At 38.9% G+C, this 18,871-nt stretch overlaps 1 protein-coding gene across 2 annotated transcripts in view; it reads right to left on the reverse strand.

The window, feature by feature from the left end:
- The window catches only part of PTCHD4 (patched domain containing 4), a 175,333-nt gene that overhangs the window by 154,715 nt on the left and 1,747 nt on the right, over positions 1-18,871 (reverse strand). The gene's annotated exons all lie outside the window — the stretch shown is intronic.

An 18,871-nucleotide genomic window follows, 5' to 3' on the forward strand; every position in this document is an offset into this window, starting at 1 on the left:
CCTTCAGAAAGTAGGGATAGAAGGAACTTATCTCAACATAATAAAGGCCATATATGACAAACCCACAGCCAACATAGTTCTCAGTGGTGAAAAACTGAAACTATTTCCTCTAAATCAGGAACAAGACAAGGTTGTCCACTCTCACCACTATTATTAAACATAGCTTTGGAAGTTTTAGACACAGCAATCAGAGAAGAAAAGGAAATAAAAGGAATCCATAACAGAAAAGAAGAAGTAAAGCTATCACTGTTTACAGATGACATGATACTATACATAGAGAATCCTAAAGATGCTACCAGAAAACTATTAGAGCTAATCAATGAATTTGGTAAAGTAGCAGGATACAAAATTAATGCACAGAAATCTCTTGCATTCCTAGACACTAATGATGAAAAACCTGAAAGAGAAATTAAGGAAACACTCCCATTTACCACTGCAACAAAAAGAATAAAATACCTAGGAATAAACCTACCTAAGGAGAGAAAAGACCGGTATGCAGAAAAGTATAAGACACTGATGAAAGAAATTAGAGATGATACAAATAGATGGAAAGATATACCTTGTTCTTGGATTGGAAGAATCAACATTGTGAAAATGACTCTACTGCCCAAAGCAATCTACAGATTCAATGCAATCCCTATCAAACTACCACTGGCATTTTTCACAGAACTAGAACAAAAAATTTCACTATTTGTATGGAAACACAGAAGACCCCAAATAGCCAAAGCAATCTTGAGAAAGATAAACGGAGCTGGAGGAATCAGGTTCCCTGACTTCAGACTATACTACAAAGGTACAGTAATCAAGACAGTATAGTACTGGCACAAAAACAGAAATAGAGATCAATGGGACAGGATAGAAAGCCCAGAGATAAACTCACACACATATGGTCACCTTATCTTTGATAAAGGAGACAAGAATATACAATGGAGAAAAGACAGCCTCTTCAATAAGTGGCACTGGGAAAACTGGACAGCTACGTGTAAAAGAATGAAATGAGAACACTCCCTAACACCATACACAAAAATAAACTCAAAATGGATAAAAGACCTAAATGTAAGGCCAGACGCTATCAAACTCTTAGTGGAAAACATAGGCAGAACACTCTATGACATAAATCACAGCAAGATCCTTTTTGACCCACATCCTAGAGAAATGGAAATAAAAACAAAAATAAACAAATGGCACCTAATGAAACTTAAAAGCTTTTGCACAGCAAAGGAAAACATAAACAAGATGAGATGACAACCCTCAGTATGGGAGAAAATATTTGCAAATGAAGCCACTGACAAAGGATTAATCTCCAAAATTTAGAAGCAGCTTATGCAGCTCAGTATCAAAAAAACAAACACCCCAATCTAAAAATGGGCAGAAGTCCTAAACAGAAATTTGTCCAGAGAAGATATACAGATTGCCAACAAACACATGAAAGGATGCTCAACATCACTAATCATTAGAGAAATACAAATCAAAACTACAATGAGGTATCACCTAACACTGGTCAGAATGGCCATCATCAAAAAATCTACAAACAATAGATGCTGGAGAGAGTGTGGACAAAAGGGAACCCTCTTGCACTTTTGGTGGGAATGAAAATTGATACAGCCACTATGGAGAACAGTATGGAGGTTCCTTAAAAAACCAAAAAGAGAACAACCATATGACCCAGCAATCCCACTACTGGGCATATACCCTGAGAAAACCATAATTCAAACAAAGTCATGTACCACAATGCTCATTGCAGCTCTATTTACAATAGTCAGGACATGGAAGCAACCTAAGTGTCCATCGACAGATGAATGGATAAAGAAGATGTGGCACATATATACAATGGAATATTACTCAGCCATAAAAAGAAATGAAACTGAGTTATTTGTAGTGAGGTAGATGGACCTAGAGTCTGTCATACAGAGTGAAGTAAGTTAGAAAGAGAAAAACAAATACTGTATGCTGACACATATATATGGAATCTAAAAGAAAAAAAAGTTTCTGAAGAAACTGGGGCAGGACAGGAATAAAGACACAGATGTAAAGAATGGACTTGAGGACACGGGGAGGGGGAAGGGTAAGCTGGGACGAAGTGGGAGAGTGGCATGGATGTGTATACACTACCTTACGTAAAATAGATAGCTAGTAGGAAGCAGCCACATAGCACAGGGAAATCATCTTGGTGCTTTGTGACCACCTAGAGGGGGGATAGGGAGGGTAGGAGGGATACACAAGAGGGAGGAGATATGGGGATATATGTATATGTATAGCTGATTCACTTTGTTATAAAGCAGAAACTAACATACTATTGTAAAGCAATTATACTCCAATAAAGATGTTAAAATAAATAAATAAAAAATAATAAAATAAAACAGACCCCCCCAACAAAGAACAAAGCTGCTACAAATCACACCTGCAAATTTCCTGTTGGGAAATTCAATTTTTGTCTAGCTATGTACCCTGAACAATGCCCTGGATAAAAACTAAATGATCATTATAAACTTGTGTTGCCTTGGTAATTGCAACAGTTGCATGCACCCTTGCTCTCTTACCTTTGTCTACGTACTCTTAGAGGAGCTAATACAAAACTCTAGAGCCTGACCAATGGAAAAATTTGAAGTTTGGTAGTTTTGATATTTATATCACGTGGGATCAACCACTCAGGCAGCCTGGATTAAAACGCAAGTTTCTGCAATCATTGCGCATTATAAATTCTCATTCGAGTCCCACAATCAGTAATCTTTGTTGAATTGAGCATACAGGTATAGAGTAGCACATAGGGACCCTGTCTTGTATGAAGAAGAATATTGTCTTGTTAAGATGTAAAATAAGCATTATGGTTAGAATATTCCCTCTTTCAGGGCACAGAAATAAAATTTCTAAGATTACTAGTTACCTGAAGAAGCATTAATGAACTGCTGTGGAACACTGCTGTAGGAGGTGTGCGTTCTGGAAGATTTAACACAGCTTCAAAAATAATATGAAAATCCCAGATGAACTTAGGACAGGTCTAGGACAATTTGGACTAAAATAAGTGACTCAATAAATAGCCAAGTGTGAGAATAGAACCATTAATGAGAAATATTTATCATCAAGGGATTGTTCAAAAGTCACCTATTTTCTGGCAAGTGCTTCACCATATCCATCCTTACCTTCTGATTTCTGGGGAAAATAGTTTTTAGAACGGTCAAAATATTTCACTTGAAAAATGAATTATGTGCGTGAATGACACAGGCATGACAATATAAAGTGTTGAAAGGCTGATTTTGCTTAACGGAGCTTCATAAAATTCTCCCAGGGAAACCTATCTTTCCCGTGTTACCAAAATGGGGAAAAATCAAGTCAGCAAATAGCATTCTCTCTCCAGCTTCTCCTAAAGCTGTGGAGGACGGCTTCTGTAATTTAGCAGGCCCTTTCCCTCCTTAGTGCCAAGGACGAGGTTTTGCAATATTACCTTGAGGATTTAGTATCTCAGCGCGGCTGTTTCTGACTCTCCAGAATGAGGAAGATGAATTATTTAACAACCAGGAAGCACCAGCTGTGCTCTCTCCCAAATGTTGAGCTTCTCCCACCAATGGAATTTACAATTGAAATAGGTCTCTAATCTAAAATGGACTACAATTTTGACAAGCAAACAAGCCTGGAGAGTTTCCTCTCAGTGGAGAAGACATATTAGTGAGCATGTCTTCATGGCTTTCACTGGGCATCCTAGAAATTCTCCAAGATTAGACCCTGGCATCCCACCAAGTGGGCTGAGTACTCCTGACGTGGAGGGCACATGCTCCAAGGCCACTGAAGAAGAGGATTTACAACTTGCAATATGAGGGATTTAGGTTAGATAAAGACTACTTTCCTAATGGTCTGTGTTACAGGAGGAGAGCATTCTAGGAGAACGCTTTGCCTCAATGTTCCAAGAATGAGAGTACTAGTTCTCAATGGGGAGCAATTTTGAACCCCAGGGGACATCTGGCACTGTCTGGAGACATTTGTTTTGGCTACCACAACTCAGGAGAAGACGATACTACCAGAGTCTACAAAGGGCAGGGATGCTGCGAAACATCCCGTGATGCACGGGACTGCCCCACGACTGAGAATTATCAGACCCAATGTCAACAGTACCTAGAAAACTTACACATTTTTTCAGTTCTCTTAAATGTTGGCATACCCGGGGGTCCTATAATTCACTGTTTCAAGAGGGCTTTCTATGACTCTAGCCTATCAGGGCCAGTTCTAGGAAAGAAAATAATTCTCCTCATTTGTTTAATGCAAACAAAAATGCTGACTTCCCACCCAAGTGGGCACACTCTAAACACACGTTCTTCTTTTGTCTCAAGTGCCTCTTACACTTGCGTATATGCTTTATTTTTGCTGGCTAAGTCATCCCACAATTACCTTAACAGTTACTAACACTTGGAGAGAAAGTCCTGAGGGTAGAATGATTTGGGGGGGGTCATGGAAAGTTCCACTAGCCAACAATCTTCTGGCCAGGTTTTGTGGATGATTAAGAACCCTCCTGTTTTTTCATTTTGATATTTCTTGGCCCATACCCATAACATTTTCCTGCTTTGTATTCATTTTTTAAGTCTATAGCATTGTTGGGATTTTATGTTGACTTCATAACCTTCAGAGTAACTGTTCATGGCAAAATATTTCCCTGTTTATGGAGAGCAGCTGTCCACTGACCTCAATTTTAATGAATACATTTAAAAACAAAACATTTGTTATCAATTGAAATAAGGACCCCTGAAAGACTTCTCCCACCAATATAGAGTATTTGTTCTTATTATAGAACCCTGGAGGAGGCTGAGTCTGATGTAGCACCAATTCTGGACTATTTGGTGCTCTGAATCATTTTGAACTAACCTTTAAGGTTCAAGTTACCATGCTGTACTGCTAATTTTCCATTTACTTGTCCTCCTTCCTCACTAGACTGTATGTTTCTGGAAAAGAGGATCTATAACTGATCTCTGTAACTCCAGTGCCTAGCCCAGTGTCTGAAACAATATAAGCATAGAATATGTCTCTATTGAGAAAAGCTATTCATTGGGATAAGGCAAATATGGAGAGGAGAATATTGAAGCAGGGAAGATACTTGTATACCTTTTGAACAAAACATAGGTGTTTAAGACTCAGGAGACATCAATTTCCCAAAACTTAAAAGTCTGCTAAAAACAAAAAGGGTATGTAGTTGAGAATGAGGTCTATGTGTAAGAAATTATTCAGCCAAAGAGAAGTACAAGAGAATGTAATAACCATTTTCAAGGTCACAGGTAGAAGATGGTTCAAAAATGATAGTAAAGAGCAGGTTTCTTCTTTACTGAAGTAAGAATAGAAATAAATGTTTTAAATAGATATGAGAAATAATTTTCTTCTGGAGAGATATTAAATAGTGAGTAGTTTATTGAAGCAATTTATATATAACAGGGCTTTCCAAAACACGTAGATTGGATAACCTTCCCAAATCTCTTTCAACAAAGGCTTGTAAAAATATATGCACATAATATGATGATTATGTCAAACTCCTTTAAGGCATGTCACAATTACTTAATCCTTTTTCTAGAACAGTAAATAAAAGAAAGGTCAATTCCCTATTTTATATGGTTCTGCAAAATATGAGTATGGATTCAACTCTGTAAAATGCTTTTACTTTTTGCTAAAGATAAAATATTTAATATAAAGGTGATAGTGGGGTACCAAATGTTTGGCTTTCTTTTTGTAATGTATAATTTCCCGTTACTGGTGGCCAGTAGTGCACACCATATCATTCATATTGACTAGGAAAACATCCTTTCACCTCACTGTATCAAGTGATTTATAACTGCCATTTAAAAATAATAAGGGAGGGAGTATAAGATTTGCGAATGGGGATGCTAATGGAAATGCTAATGGAAAGGGATGGAAATGGAAAGCTTTCTACTGACCCAAGAAGGGCACTAGATTGTTACGGCTCCTATATAGTTGGAACTACTTTAAATATTCATTGCACTTTAATGAACATACTTTTCCTTTAATTAGACATTGTGTTAATACTGTTTTAATATGAATGGACTTGCCACACTGATATGGGGACTCCGGGATCTGTTTGTGAATGAGTTAGAATGTCTCAAGCTTGTTAAAACTAGAGGTAGTTAGCCTTCCCAGAACTCATTTACGTAGAAAAGTATAATATTATTTTCACTGATGAAAAGATAGAAGGCATGGGATTTGGCTGAAGATTAAGTAAATTTTGGCTAAGCTAAGACTGGGAGTATTTTGAAATTCTTTAACATGATGCTTTTAAAACTCAGTATGGGACAATTAAAAAGCCAAATAGTTAACTCACTTGATCCTTCATTCATTCAACACATATTTCTTTATCTCCTACTACATGCTTATCGAAGGAATAGGCTAACAATGAATAGTATTAATGAATGGTTACAAAGTAGTAAACACTGACCATCTCAGGATATGAAGGAATTTAGGTTATCCTGATGGAAATCAAGGAGCTAATAACAACTTAATAAGAATTGAAAGTCTATTTCAAATCCTAGATTATACACCTTTGAGCTATCAAGATTTATTACCTTTGGCCCTATCACCATAATAATAAAAATTTACCATGTGCCTACAGGTTTTCTTATTAATCTCCTGGCAGAAGTGTATTAAGAAAGGATGCCTTTTAAAGTGTCAAGGGATACATTTTCCCAATGACTGGCAATCCAGGACATCTTTGCAGCAGAGCAAATTGATTAAGACATCATATTTCTGGCCAATCAATATCAGATTAGAGAATTACAGGAGAGAATGAAGTTGTTTATTTTAGCTACAGAGCTCCTATGGAGGCAGCTTACCTGGCAGGGAAATGGTACTGTGATTACTTATGTCAGGGCAAATGCTCTCTTTCTGAGACCCCAGACTAAGCCTTGAAGTGGAGGTTCAAAGGAAGTGGTATTATTCCCTTGTCCTCTCATCCTATGAAACTGCAAAGGAGCTCGGTAGGATGGGGGGATCTTTTTCTGGTCTAAGGTCCCTCAATGTTTCTCAAACTGGTTATTCACTGGAATCATACAAAGAGCTTAAGAAAATACCAATTCTCAGGCCCTTTCTCCAGAGCTTCTGATTCAATTGGTCTGGGGAGGGAACAGGCATCATATAATTGGAAAGTTCCTGAAGTGTTCCTTTTGAGAATCATGGAACTATACCAGGTGAAAAGCAGTAAAAAGTACTTTGTAATAGGACAAGCCACAAGGTACCCTCAGAAGCTTACTCTTGGATGTGGTCCTTAACAATGCAATTTACAGCACTTTGGAGTTGATCTATAAATAAACCAGGTCCTTCTAATTTCTATCCAAGGTTTTTCTTGGGACACCTGCTCGCCTGGAACTTGTTAACCTATATTTGTATCTTGCTTTCATAAGTTCATATACTTATGAAAATGACGTTTTAAATCACATAAGAAAATGCTCTTTTCCTTCAGCTTCTGTTGACAAGCCAGAATATTTTCCATTTGTCTGTTAAGGATTGTGGAAATCAGCTCCAAAAACACTGTTCTAGATATACTCTCAAGATAACAATAAATGAACAATTAAGTAAATTATGCCACAGTCACTTGCCAGACTTCTGAGCTACCGAAAAATAATTACTTAAATTCTTATAAAAAAATGAAAATAAATCGGATCAGAAAAGACATGCACTGTATATAACAACTGTGTACTTTATAGTTAAAGACTGGAAATAAATTGTTTATAGAATTGGTGAGTGGGATTGTGAGTGATTTTTCACTTGGTGTTGTTATGAAGTTGGATTTAGATAAAAAATTGTTACAATTTATTAAGAAACCCCTAAGTGCCTGAAAGTTTTAAAATCTGTAGAATGGATATTAATACTTTTAATGTAACATAAAAATATGAATAATGCTTTTTTTTTTTTTTTGCGTTACGCGGGCCTCTCACTGCTGTGACCTCTCCCGCTGTGGAGCACAGGCTCCAGACGCGCAGGCTCACCGGCCATGGCTCACGGGCCCAGCCGCTCCGCGGCACGTGGGATCCTCTCAGACCGGGGCACGAACCCACGTCCCCTGCATCGGCAGGCGGACTCCCAACCACTGCGCCACCAGGGAAGCCCAATAATGCTTTTTTTAACATAGAAAAACTGAGGGGCAAAGACGTTAAATAACATGTCTAAGGTCATACATCTAATAAATGATAAAATTAGATTCAAACATAGATTTGTCTATTTCCTTTTCACTACCCTCTTCATCATTATTTTATAATTTTAAAAGAGGGGCTCAATCAATAAGTGGCTCCCCTATCTCACCCCGTTAAAAACTAGGGCCTACCTCAGCAAAAAACATCTGTTGCTTTAGGCTAAACGGGCCGCATTGTCAATGCTTATAACTTTAACATCATCAATAACTTCAGGGCTCAGAGCTGAGGGAAAGAAGGGAAGTAAAAATCTTATGTCAATTTAGTTATCAATTACCAAAACATTCTTCTATCAGGAAGAAGACTAGTAGGATAACATCAGTTTATAAACAACTTTCTGGGATAAATTAACTAAAAATATAAGTGAACATTGTTTAGCAAGAGACACACTGATGTGATTAGTTAATAAAAAATGTCTAAAAGCCTAGAAAGGATCCAATTCCTTAAAAATAATCCCCAAGGTAACAATGGTTGAAAAGAATGTACTGATAATAAAAGTCAAGCAGCTAGTACCAGTTTTGTGTGCTATTCCCTCAGAGAGATATGCCCAACTAGGAAAAGGGGTCATTAAACTAGTGCAGCCCCTGAGCTTCTCACTCCTCCCTGGGAGTTTAGCAGGGTTCCTGCCTCCAGGCACACTTCGTGGTGACCCAATGGCCCTGACCTCATGCTCCATTACTCAGGCTTTGCCTCATCCTCCCCAGGAATTTGCCCTAGAGAAATCATTCCCCAAATTGCATTGTGCAGGAAGACCTGGATCCTGGGGAGGGAGAAATGACAAGCTAGACTTTTCTCACATTTCTTTTAAACTAGAAATGTGACCAGGAGGAAAAAAAAGAGTATGTGTGCATATATGCATGTACAAGTTATATAAATTTACAAAAACATACTGATTATAATATACACAGGAATGGTGATTCCTCAGTTTACAAATAAAAGGTGCCTTGCAGGTAAATTACAAACCAGAAAGGTTTTCAATGTGGAGATGGGTGACTAGTTACCAATATTTAGAATTACTTTTGAGGGTAATTTTAGCAGTTCTGTTCAAGTGATGCTTTTTAAAAGACTGCTATTTTTCTGAGTGGAACATATGTCAGGAGAGCAGGATAAAAGCCTAATAATTAAAAACATATCTATTATTTTTTAAAAAGCTTTATAATCTTGAAGGAAAATAAGATGGGTTCTAAATAGCCCATATACTTATTATGCTGTTGCACAAACGTTTAAGAGCATGCTTCATCTTTGATTTTAATGCCACATTTCATACATGGAAAGGGTAACCAATCCTGTCTACGGGTTTAGCTTTTGGCTTGCTAATATTCTCATCCTACAAATTTTCACTAATCTGCCACATCATCTACTTCCTCCCTCCCTCCCTCCCTTCCTTCCTTCCTGAAGTAGGACTTCTGTTCTTCTTCACTTCTTTAGCCAATTCCCTTTGTTTTAAGAAATTAATTTCTCTCTCTACCATGACATGAATAGAAATGATAAAATCTTTTACTTTACACTTCATGACCTCTAGTATTTTTGCTTATGATGCTCTCAGCCCTACTACATTTAGCATGGGTAACTAAATAAATATCCCTCTCTCCAATCTAATGATTCTCAAACTTGAGTAACTGATGGACCCTTTTTTTTGTATAGTAAAAAATTTCTTCTCAAACTACAGTATTGACCTAAATTATTTTACTTATGATAAACTGCTGTTTTAATATAGATATGGTTCTGGCTAATGTGGTCAGTTTCTCTTTTTTTTCTTTTTTAAATTTTTAAAAATTGAGATAGAATTGACTTACCACATTGTATTAGTTTTAGGTGTACAACGTAAGGATTTGATATATATGTATATTGCAAATGATTACCGTGATAAGTTTAATTAACATCCCTCTTTTAGCAGCCTTCAAATATACAATACAGCATTGTGAACTATAGTCATTATGCTGTACATTGTATCCCCAGGACTTATCTTACAACTTACTTTCTTTAATTACATTTCTATTCATATATAAATATTTTTCATAGATAAAATATAAAACAAAGAATCTTCGAAATGAAACATTTATCCAGTGCAGTCTTTCATTTCACTAGCAAATAAACACTTGGAACTATTAAAACAATTAATGTAACTTGGGTTTCCTAAGGGCAGAGTATCCAAAGGAGGTCATATCAAGAGGAACTTACATTTCATTTGCTGGAATCCCCACTTGAATAAGACAGAAATTCTGGCCTCTGAAAACTTTTACCCATGCATTTCCTGGAGTCTTTAGAATGTGTTTACTATTTCCCAAATTGGCCTTTACGGTCTGCCTCTTTGGCCCCCTGGCTCATGGCCACTCTTGTGCGTTAGAACTGGCGCTGGTCCCCTGACATTCTGAAGTCTGTGCTTGGGTCTTCAGATGTGATTCTTTGAATTCCCATCATGCTACGTTGCCAGATAAAATACAGGATGCCCAGTTAAATCTGAATTTCAGATAAGCAAAGAATGCAATATTTAGAACATACTTATACTAAAAAAAATTTTTTTTGTTTACCCCAAATTCAAATTTAACCGGGTGTCCTGTACTTTTATTTGCTAAATCTGGTAATCCTACCAGGTGTTCGAGCTGCCACTCTGCAGGCTTTCCCAAGCTAAAGTCACATGTGTGCTGTGTATAGGTGGGGGAAAGAATCTCTCCTCTCTCTCTCCCTCTCCTGGTGGTCCTTTGTTTCCTAAGCCTAAAGGCAATCCTTCTGTGGCACTTGTATCTCAGGACCACTCATAGAAACAGCTTTCAGTGTCTTTCTGGGCCATCTTTCTTTAGGGTTTAGGCACAGCCTTGGAACAGTAGGCTGGCTGGGATGGGCTTTTTTCCCGTCCCCTTGCAATTTCCCCCAAGGGCTTGTTCCACAACCTCCCCTGTACTGGCTGGCTCCACACAGGCAAATCAATGTATGTAGTGAAAGCTACCAGCCCTACTGGTTCATTAGGCACATACAGTTATATTTTAGCAAAGACTTGCTGAAAGTCTGTAATACAAGTTAGACTGTGATTGAGGGAACTGCCTTCAAAGTACCTCTAAAGTGTATAAAAGTGCTTTCTACCTTTGGAAGCACTTAGAGAAGCTCCATGGAAAAAGCAACTTTTAAGAGATGTGATTTTGACAGTGTGAAAGAAATTCCAAGCAAAAGGAACAGTATGAATGAAGGCAAGAAAACAGGAAGGTTGAGGGTGGGTCTGCTTCGGTTTGGTTGCAGCATAAGATGTACTGCAATCTGAAACTTCAAATAAGTTGGAGCCCTGGTCAAGAAAAGTTCTCAATGGCCATGGTCAGGAGTTGATAATGTCTTCTCCAGGCAAGGGGAAACTCTAGCAGGACCTGGTCAGAGGAAAATGTAATCAAGAGATGCAGATGATCTTGTTACACAGGCTAGGTTCCAAGTGTGAGAAATTATGTGAGGGAGATTAGATTATTGCCTAGATAAAATAGGTAAGCGGTAATGAAAGCCCAAGGGAGAGACAGTGGGAAAGAAACGAAGAAGAAATTTGAAAAGGAGACCTTGGTCTTCAACCTTGATAATCCATTATAATCATCAGAGGAAATTTAAAAAATTTCAGTGTCCATGCCACCTCCTGACTGAGTCAGAATCTCTGGAGATGAGATCCACACATCAGTATTTTTAAAGCTCCTCTCATTATTCCTACACTCAGTCAAGACTGAACACCTCTACTGCAGAACAGAGGTTCTCATACATCTACAGGAGTCAGAAGCACCTGGAGGGCCTGTGGGACCTAATCCCTAGTTTCAGTAGATCTGGATTGAGGTCCCAGAATGTCCATTTCTAGCAAGTTCCTAGGCAAGGGGGATGCTCTTGGTCTAAGGGCCACTGTGGCATAGAATGAATTAGCTCTTACTGTTTACATGTCTCGGCTGGGTAGGGGTGGCGGGAAAAGAAGAGTTAATCATAGGTGACTGAGATTCTGAGGCCGAGTTAATGACAGAACAGAGATGCCATTCAAAGAGTTACAGACCTGGAAGAAAATTGGTGTTTGGCTTGAATGAGAATATTGAGAGAACACACCATGAAAAAAGACTTGCATGGGAATAATTATAAATATGGGAGTAGTAAGGGGAGTGAACCAGTAAGAGGTGAAGAACCATCAGAGATGTAAGAGGAGAATCAGAATGTCTCAGCAGCCCAGAGGGGAGAAAGAGGCCAAGGCTAGCTCTATTGAAAATGACAAAAATATACAAACTCTAAGATATTTCCAGACCCAGTGAACACTGAAACCAAGGTCCCACAGTCTCCTTAACTGCCCTTTACTGTCCTTAGCAAAGACTGGTCACGTTCAGAATGATGAGCCTGGAGGCAGCTCAAGCTCTTCGGTGCAAAAATCAGAAGGATCTACCCCCTCATATTCTACTTCCTCAGTAAATAGCAATGACTACCATAGGATAGAAAAATTTTCAGCTTTGAGGTCTGAAACAAGAAGGGCTTTCCATCTAATCAAGTGTTCACAAGAAAATCAATTAACCAATTTTAGACAAGGGCAGAATATCACTGCTCAAAGAGTTAAACCGCCAGCACTTGTTAAGAATTTACAAAGAACCAGGTGCTGTTCTAAGTGCTTTAGGGACCAGAGGCATCAGCATCACCTGGGAGCTTGCTAGAAATGAAGAATCCCACTCCATCCCAGACCTAGTGAATCAGAATCTGCATTTCTATCAAGCTCCCCAGGTGGCAATTAGAATTTGAGAAACCCCGCTTTAAGTATCATAAACTCATTTAACCCACATAATGATGGGAAGTCAGGGCTATGATTGAAGGAAATGAGTTACAAAGAAGTTAAAACACTTGTACGAAGTCATAGAGCTAATGCAACAGAGTAAAGATGTAAAACTAGACCATCTAGCTCCATAGATCCTAATCAAAATTGTGTTATACCAACTCTCAAGAAATCCTCAACAGAGCCCTCAGCACCTTCACCATTACATTTTACTTCCATCCACAGTGGCTTTTGTTCAGTGTATCTAAGGTACCATGTCTTCCCCTTCGTACTCTTGCTTCTACCATCTAACCCCACCATCTAACCCAGATCTTAGCTCACAGTTACTTCCTCAAGGAAGTCATTTCTAAGAGCCCAAGACTTGGTCTACTACTCTTACAGCATCATGCAATTTTCCTCTAGGATAATCTGTAATAATAAATTTATTTGATTTTTGCCTTTTCTACTAGACTCGAGCTCCTGGAGGGTCACGCACCACATCTGCTTTATTCCTCACTCCATCTCCAGCGCCCAACACAGGGCCTGACACAGAGCAGACGCTTATAGTACATTACGTTAGTTAGTGTATATGAATGACTTTTGAGTCTACTGTACATCTTACCCACGTTAGTATGACCCGCAGTGACAATCAGAACTGCACACTCTCTCTCTCCATGTAATTAAGAGACCTGGTGAGGTGACAGAACATACCTGAATGTTCGAAGGGCAGAAAGAACTTTGAGGCCGAGCCCTAAATGTCCAGGCAAGCCTCCATCTATCTTGAACACCTGGAGCTGCTTTCGGACCCTCCTGAAGCTATAAGAACCCTTTAAACATGTTTCTGTCTTCCAGAACCTGAGCCATCCTCTACCTTCAGCCTTTGAGACAGCAGGGGGAAGTAAGAGCGGCACAGATGAAGCCTCTCCTTGTAGGGAGGGGAGCTCTAAATGGAAAACATCGGCTGTTCCAACAAATTCCTGTAACTAAAGAGACCCATTCATTTTAAGTGCTGCTCATCAGGTACCTTTCAGAGGCTCTGAATTCCCCTGAATTACAGAGAATGAGCCTTGATTTCAGTGAATGGCTGTGCCACAATAGTCCTGTCTGAGAAAGGCATGGATTGCAAAGCCACTTTAAAAATACGCTCCGCTCTAATTTTATGCTTCATTTTCCCCAAATACCCTTATGCCTATGTATAGTTCCTATACCTTGTGTTCTCATATAATATTAAGATGATTAGGCTAACAAGGACTTAATGTTGCTACTATTGTAAAATAACTGTAAAGGGGCTTGAGAAAAAAGGTTGCTGATTTTTTTTCTTAAAGAGATGGTTAGATTTAATTTCAACATTTTCGGAAAATACTGAACGACAGTAATCAGCTTTAAGCTCAACCAGGTGACAGGCCCAACTACAGATAGTAAGGATGAGCATTTCCTTAATGTCACAGAGGAATCCTAGAGCTTGAAGCCCATACTGGAGATGGGACTTATCTGATGTCACAGAACTGGTCTTTACAGAACTGGGGTCAGAACTCAGGTCTCCTGAATATTTCTCAATTCAGTCTGCATTGTATTATCCCATGCTATCTCATCAATTCTTTTTTCCTGATGCCAATTTAAGACAGAAGTACTCAAGCCTGTCTGGCACATAAGCCCCTGGCTCAGAACCGTGGGTCACCTGACAGGTTTCCCACACTCAGTGGATCCTGGATTCTCACCTTAATTTGTTCTGAGTTGATGTGAAATAATATTAAAGGTGAAATCATGTGCCAGTGAGGAATTTCTTAAACTCTTTGTGGCAAGTTCCATGATAGTCAGATGGTAGGAGTTTGCCCACACTGGAAGCTTTACTCCCTTGTGGGTGAATAAGGGAAGTGAAGCTTCACTGCACCTTCACCTGGGCTGGTCTCTCGAGTGAGCAAGGGGACTGGTGTAAAAGAGCACCAGTGATTTCAGCAGGGATTTGAGATGCTTGGGAATTACGGCCCCAGTTCTTCCTTAACACAAAGGGCTGTTGTCACAGAGAATAGTGCACGATGTACAGGGACCCGATATAGTACCGTGGTTAAGAATATAAACTTCAGTGCCAGACAGACCTGGATTTAAATCCCACTTCCAACATGTACTACCTTGGGGACCTCTTAGAAGTCACTTGACCTCCTGGTCTTTAGGTTTAGGTTCCCAACTTATAGAAGGGGAATAAAAATATTCTTCCCGATTCATAAGCTTGTAAAAATGACATGCTGTGTATAAAACACCACATTGTTTAGGACACAAACTGAACATTCAATAAGGCAGCAATTTTTTTCCCTTATTAAGAGAGAGAATCAGGAATGTAAACTTTAATCTAAATATATGAGAAGACCCTGACACAGCTGTCTTTTGAGGTTTTAGAATGAATTAGGGAAAGAAGTCTATGGAATAACTTTTCCTGGAAATCTCTGAAAGTAATGCTGGTCTTTACTTTCCATGTTGACTTAAGTTGTTCTCCCATTGAGATTGGAACTAAATAATCAATGGCAACAGCCTCCAAATTAGGAAGATGTACTCAAAATGTGCCCAAAGAAACACTCTTTTAAGAAGCAGGAAAACCTATCTTTGTTCCTCTTCTTAAATGTGGTACGTTGCAGCACATACACTTCACTTAAACATCTGTTTAGAGGTGTGTGTTAATGGAATTTAATGGGGAGGACGGGCTGCAGGGGAAGCAAATATGCTTCATTTGTTTCTCACCATTTGCCATGAACCACATTTCTCTGTTTCTTCTTTACTTGGCCTTTTTCAGTGGTAACAATTAAGAACTAGGGACATATGGAAACTGTTACTTTCTTGGAACTAGCAGATGGAAAAGTGAGGTTATCATGGCCTACCTAAGAAGCAGGGAAATATTGCCTGTAACCACTTGAGCCCCCTGAGTTATAATGACAATATTTCTTGGAGTCCAGAGCAGTCCTTGCTTAAGGATTTTGAGTGCCTGTCTCATTTTAATCAAGAGACTGGTTCCAACAATATGTTATGTGTTTAATTTCAAAATTCAGCCTGGCTGCACTGTATTGACTTACACAATACGTATGTTTAAATAAGTAGAAAAAATGGTCCCTGAATTACCAGGGTCAAAAAATTTATAGAAATCTAGAAAGTGTAGAGAATACCTTTAAAGTAAAAGCATGTCATAGAATTTGAAAAGTAATGATAACTTTGCAATGTTACAGTATAAATGAACAAATTAATCAACAGACCGACCAGTGATGTAAATACTGTCTGCATAGAACTGGACAAGGTTGGGGTGGGAGGTTGTGAATAGTACAGAAGGAATGTAAAACTTGACCTCTGTGCTTACTCAGGGGTATAATAACGTAAAGATTATAATGACAGGCACAATTGTAGAGTTCGTATTATATAGGTGTAGGAATTTCAGATTCTGGTGTCTTTTCTATGCAGCTTTTGAAAATGTGTGTATGTCTCATTTCTTCTGTAGTATTCTAAGCTGACTGCTCCTTTTTTCATATCAGCTTTATCTGAGCCTCTCTTTGGAATTCCATACCAGCAACTTTTTGTGTCCCTGCTTGTCTGGATCACCTTGTCAAGATAATCATGTTTATCAGAAGTTCCAAACCTTTCTGTGCTCAGAACTACTTGGGTGTCTTAATAATATTTGGAAGATGCCCTTCCAATTGTCATAACTAAGATTTCTGGCCGCTCCTTTCTGTCAATCAGTGTTTATACATCTTCAGACTACCTCCAGGCTCTGACCTACTGCTTCTTTTATGTCAAGAGATTGCCAATTCCTACTCACACTATCCAGCCCCTGCCATTTATTTTGCATTTTCCCTTAACTATTGATTCTCTGCCCACCAACAGCATTATCCAGCACTGAAATTTTCCACAGTGGCCTGAGTTGGGAAGATCGGTGACCCAAGCATGACAGAGGAAAGCAACATTAATTAGAGGGCCAAGAACTGTGTATATAAAAATTTCTCTCAAATCTCATACAACAGAAGTTCTCAAACTTTATTGTAGGTCAGCATTCTAGGGACACTCTTTGAGTATCACTGTCACACATGAATTAAAATCATTTCCAGATCACATATGATCAAAACAAAAGCCCATCTCACTTTGCTCTGTGCCAGGGAGGTCTTCACCTGAAAGGCCTTGCAGACTCTTTGATAGGATTCTAGGTATACCTGGAATTCCACCAATTATATTTTATATTACATTAGCACGTGTGATATTATATCTGGATGCTTAAGAGGGACCATTACTCTCAGAAGATTATCAAATAATTCATTTTCCCAAAAATAGCTTAAGGACCCCACTGACAACATGCAAAGAGAGTCAAGCCAATGCATTTGAGGAGACATTGATATTAGAATGTAGCAGAAGAAGGGCTTTACAGATTAGAAAGCCAGTGTATAATTCTCCTGTTCTTGTTATGGTTAGTAGAATAATTCCACTAGTACTACATGGCCCTTTGTAATCAATTACTCCATTCTTTGATTATCCACTGACTCCGATCAAGATGCAGACCAACCAACCAATGAGCCAGAAAGTTTAGACAGAGCACCTATTATAGGCCTAGCCTAGTGGACCCAAAGATTGCAGAGTCCCTGCTTGCAGGTAACTCAGGGTGAGGACCCTGACTTCTATGATTAAGCCCCATTAGGGTAAGAACCTTGCTTTTCTTGCTGCTCCAGACTGTCTGTGCCTAGAAGAGCACCCAGTAAATCATAGGAACACAACCAATCATTATTAAAAGAGTGAATTAGAGACCTCAGGGGTTTGTATTGTAAATGTCATAATGATATTGCCGGGTAAACAAAATGCCCACAGTGGTTGACTGGACATAGCCCTTACACCTGGAGAGTACTGCTGACTCAAGGAAATAAGGGACTTAACTAAGACTGCATATTAATAAACTGCAAACCTGCTTCAATAGGGAAAACAAACTGAAGTTTAAATATGTCACAGTTTCAAAATCTTTCTTTACACCAGATGTTTAGTACAGGCCTCAGTTAAAAGACTGTAGGCGAAGAAGATCGCCTTTTCACTGCATCCTTTTCTGGAGCAAGCAATAATGTTGATGGCAAAGGATTCAGGAAACGGAATGCATGCAACCCAACCACATACATTCATCATGCTCCCTTCAGTAAGTGTGAGGCAGGCAAGCCCTTACCTAGATTTCAAGCTGATGAATCATCTGTCTAGTTTCACTAAAACCCCAAGGGACTGCTCCTCTGAACAAGGGGCTGAAACCCTGTCAGCCTCTGGATACATTTAAACAAGGACAGTATGTTAAAAGGAAGCAGGTTATGGGATTTCCTGAGGAATTCTTAGTTTCTTAGTGCATTAAATCCTCCTTCAATTCAGGAAAAATAGCCTTTTTATCTCAAAAATCCTGAGAAGTGTATTTTTAAAATTGTGTACAGACGCTGTATCAAATAAATAAATAGAAATATTAGCAATTTTCTATGTTTGGCCACCCATTCATTGAAACTGGGGTCCCTCCTATTCTATGATCTCCCCAGAAGCACACACACATCCTCATACACATTAGAAGAAAGAAAATTCCTTCTTCTTGGGAAACACCTGTCTCAGGAATTCTTGGCTGTGCAGCCTCTGAGCGTGCACAGGGTCAAGCATACAAATGGTGCAGTGACTCTTTTGGAAGTCACATTTGTCCCTGAAACTTCAGTCACCTGGAGACTGCATGCCTCATTGCCTGCAGCAGCTCAAACCTGACAGTGTGGAATGAGTTTAGAAATCTCATCTGAGCAACAAAATCTGAACTGAGAGTTTAAACAGTAACATCTATTTAATGCCGAAATTATCATTCACGGCAACTTTTGCTGACTGGGGATTTTTTCTTTTGCTATTGGGCTGTTATAATAATCTTGCTCTGGTTTGGACTCTGTGTGTGTGTGTGTGTGTGTGTGTGTGTGTGTGTGTGTGTGTGTGT

Source organism: Aethalodelphis obliquidens, unplaced genomic scaffold (assembly GCF_003676395.1).
Source record: "Aethalodelphis obliquidens isolate GAN/ISIS:26980383/991018 unplaced genomic scaffold, ASM367639v1 scaffold31, whole genome shotgun sequence".
Classification (NCBI taxonomy): domain Eukaryota; kingdom Metazoa; phylum Chordata; class Mammalia; order Artiodactyla; family Delphinidae; genus Aethalodelphis; species Aethalodelphis obliquidens.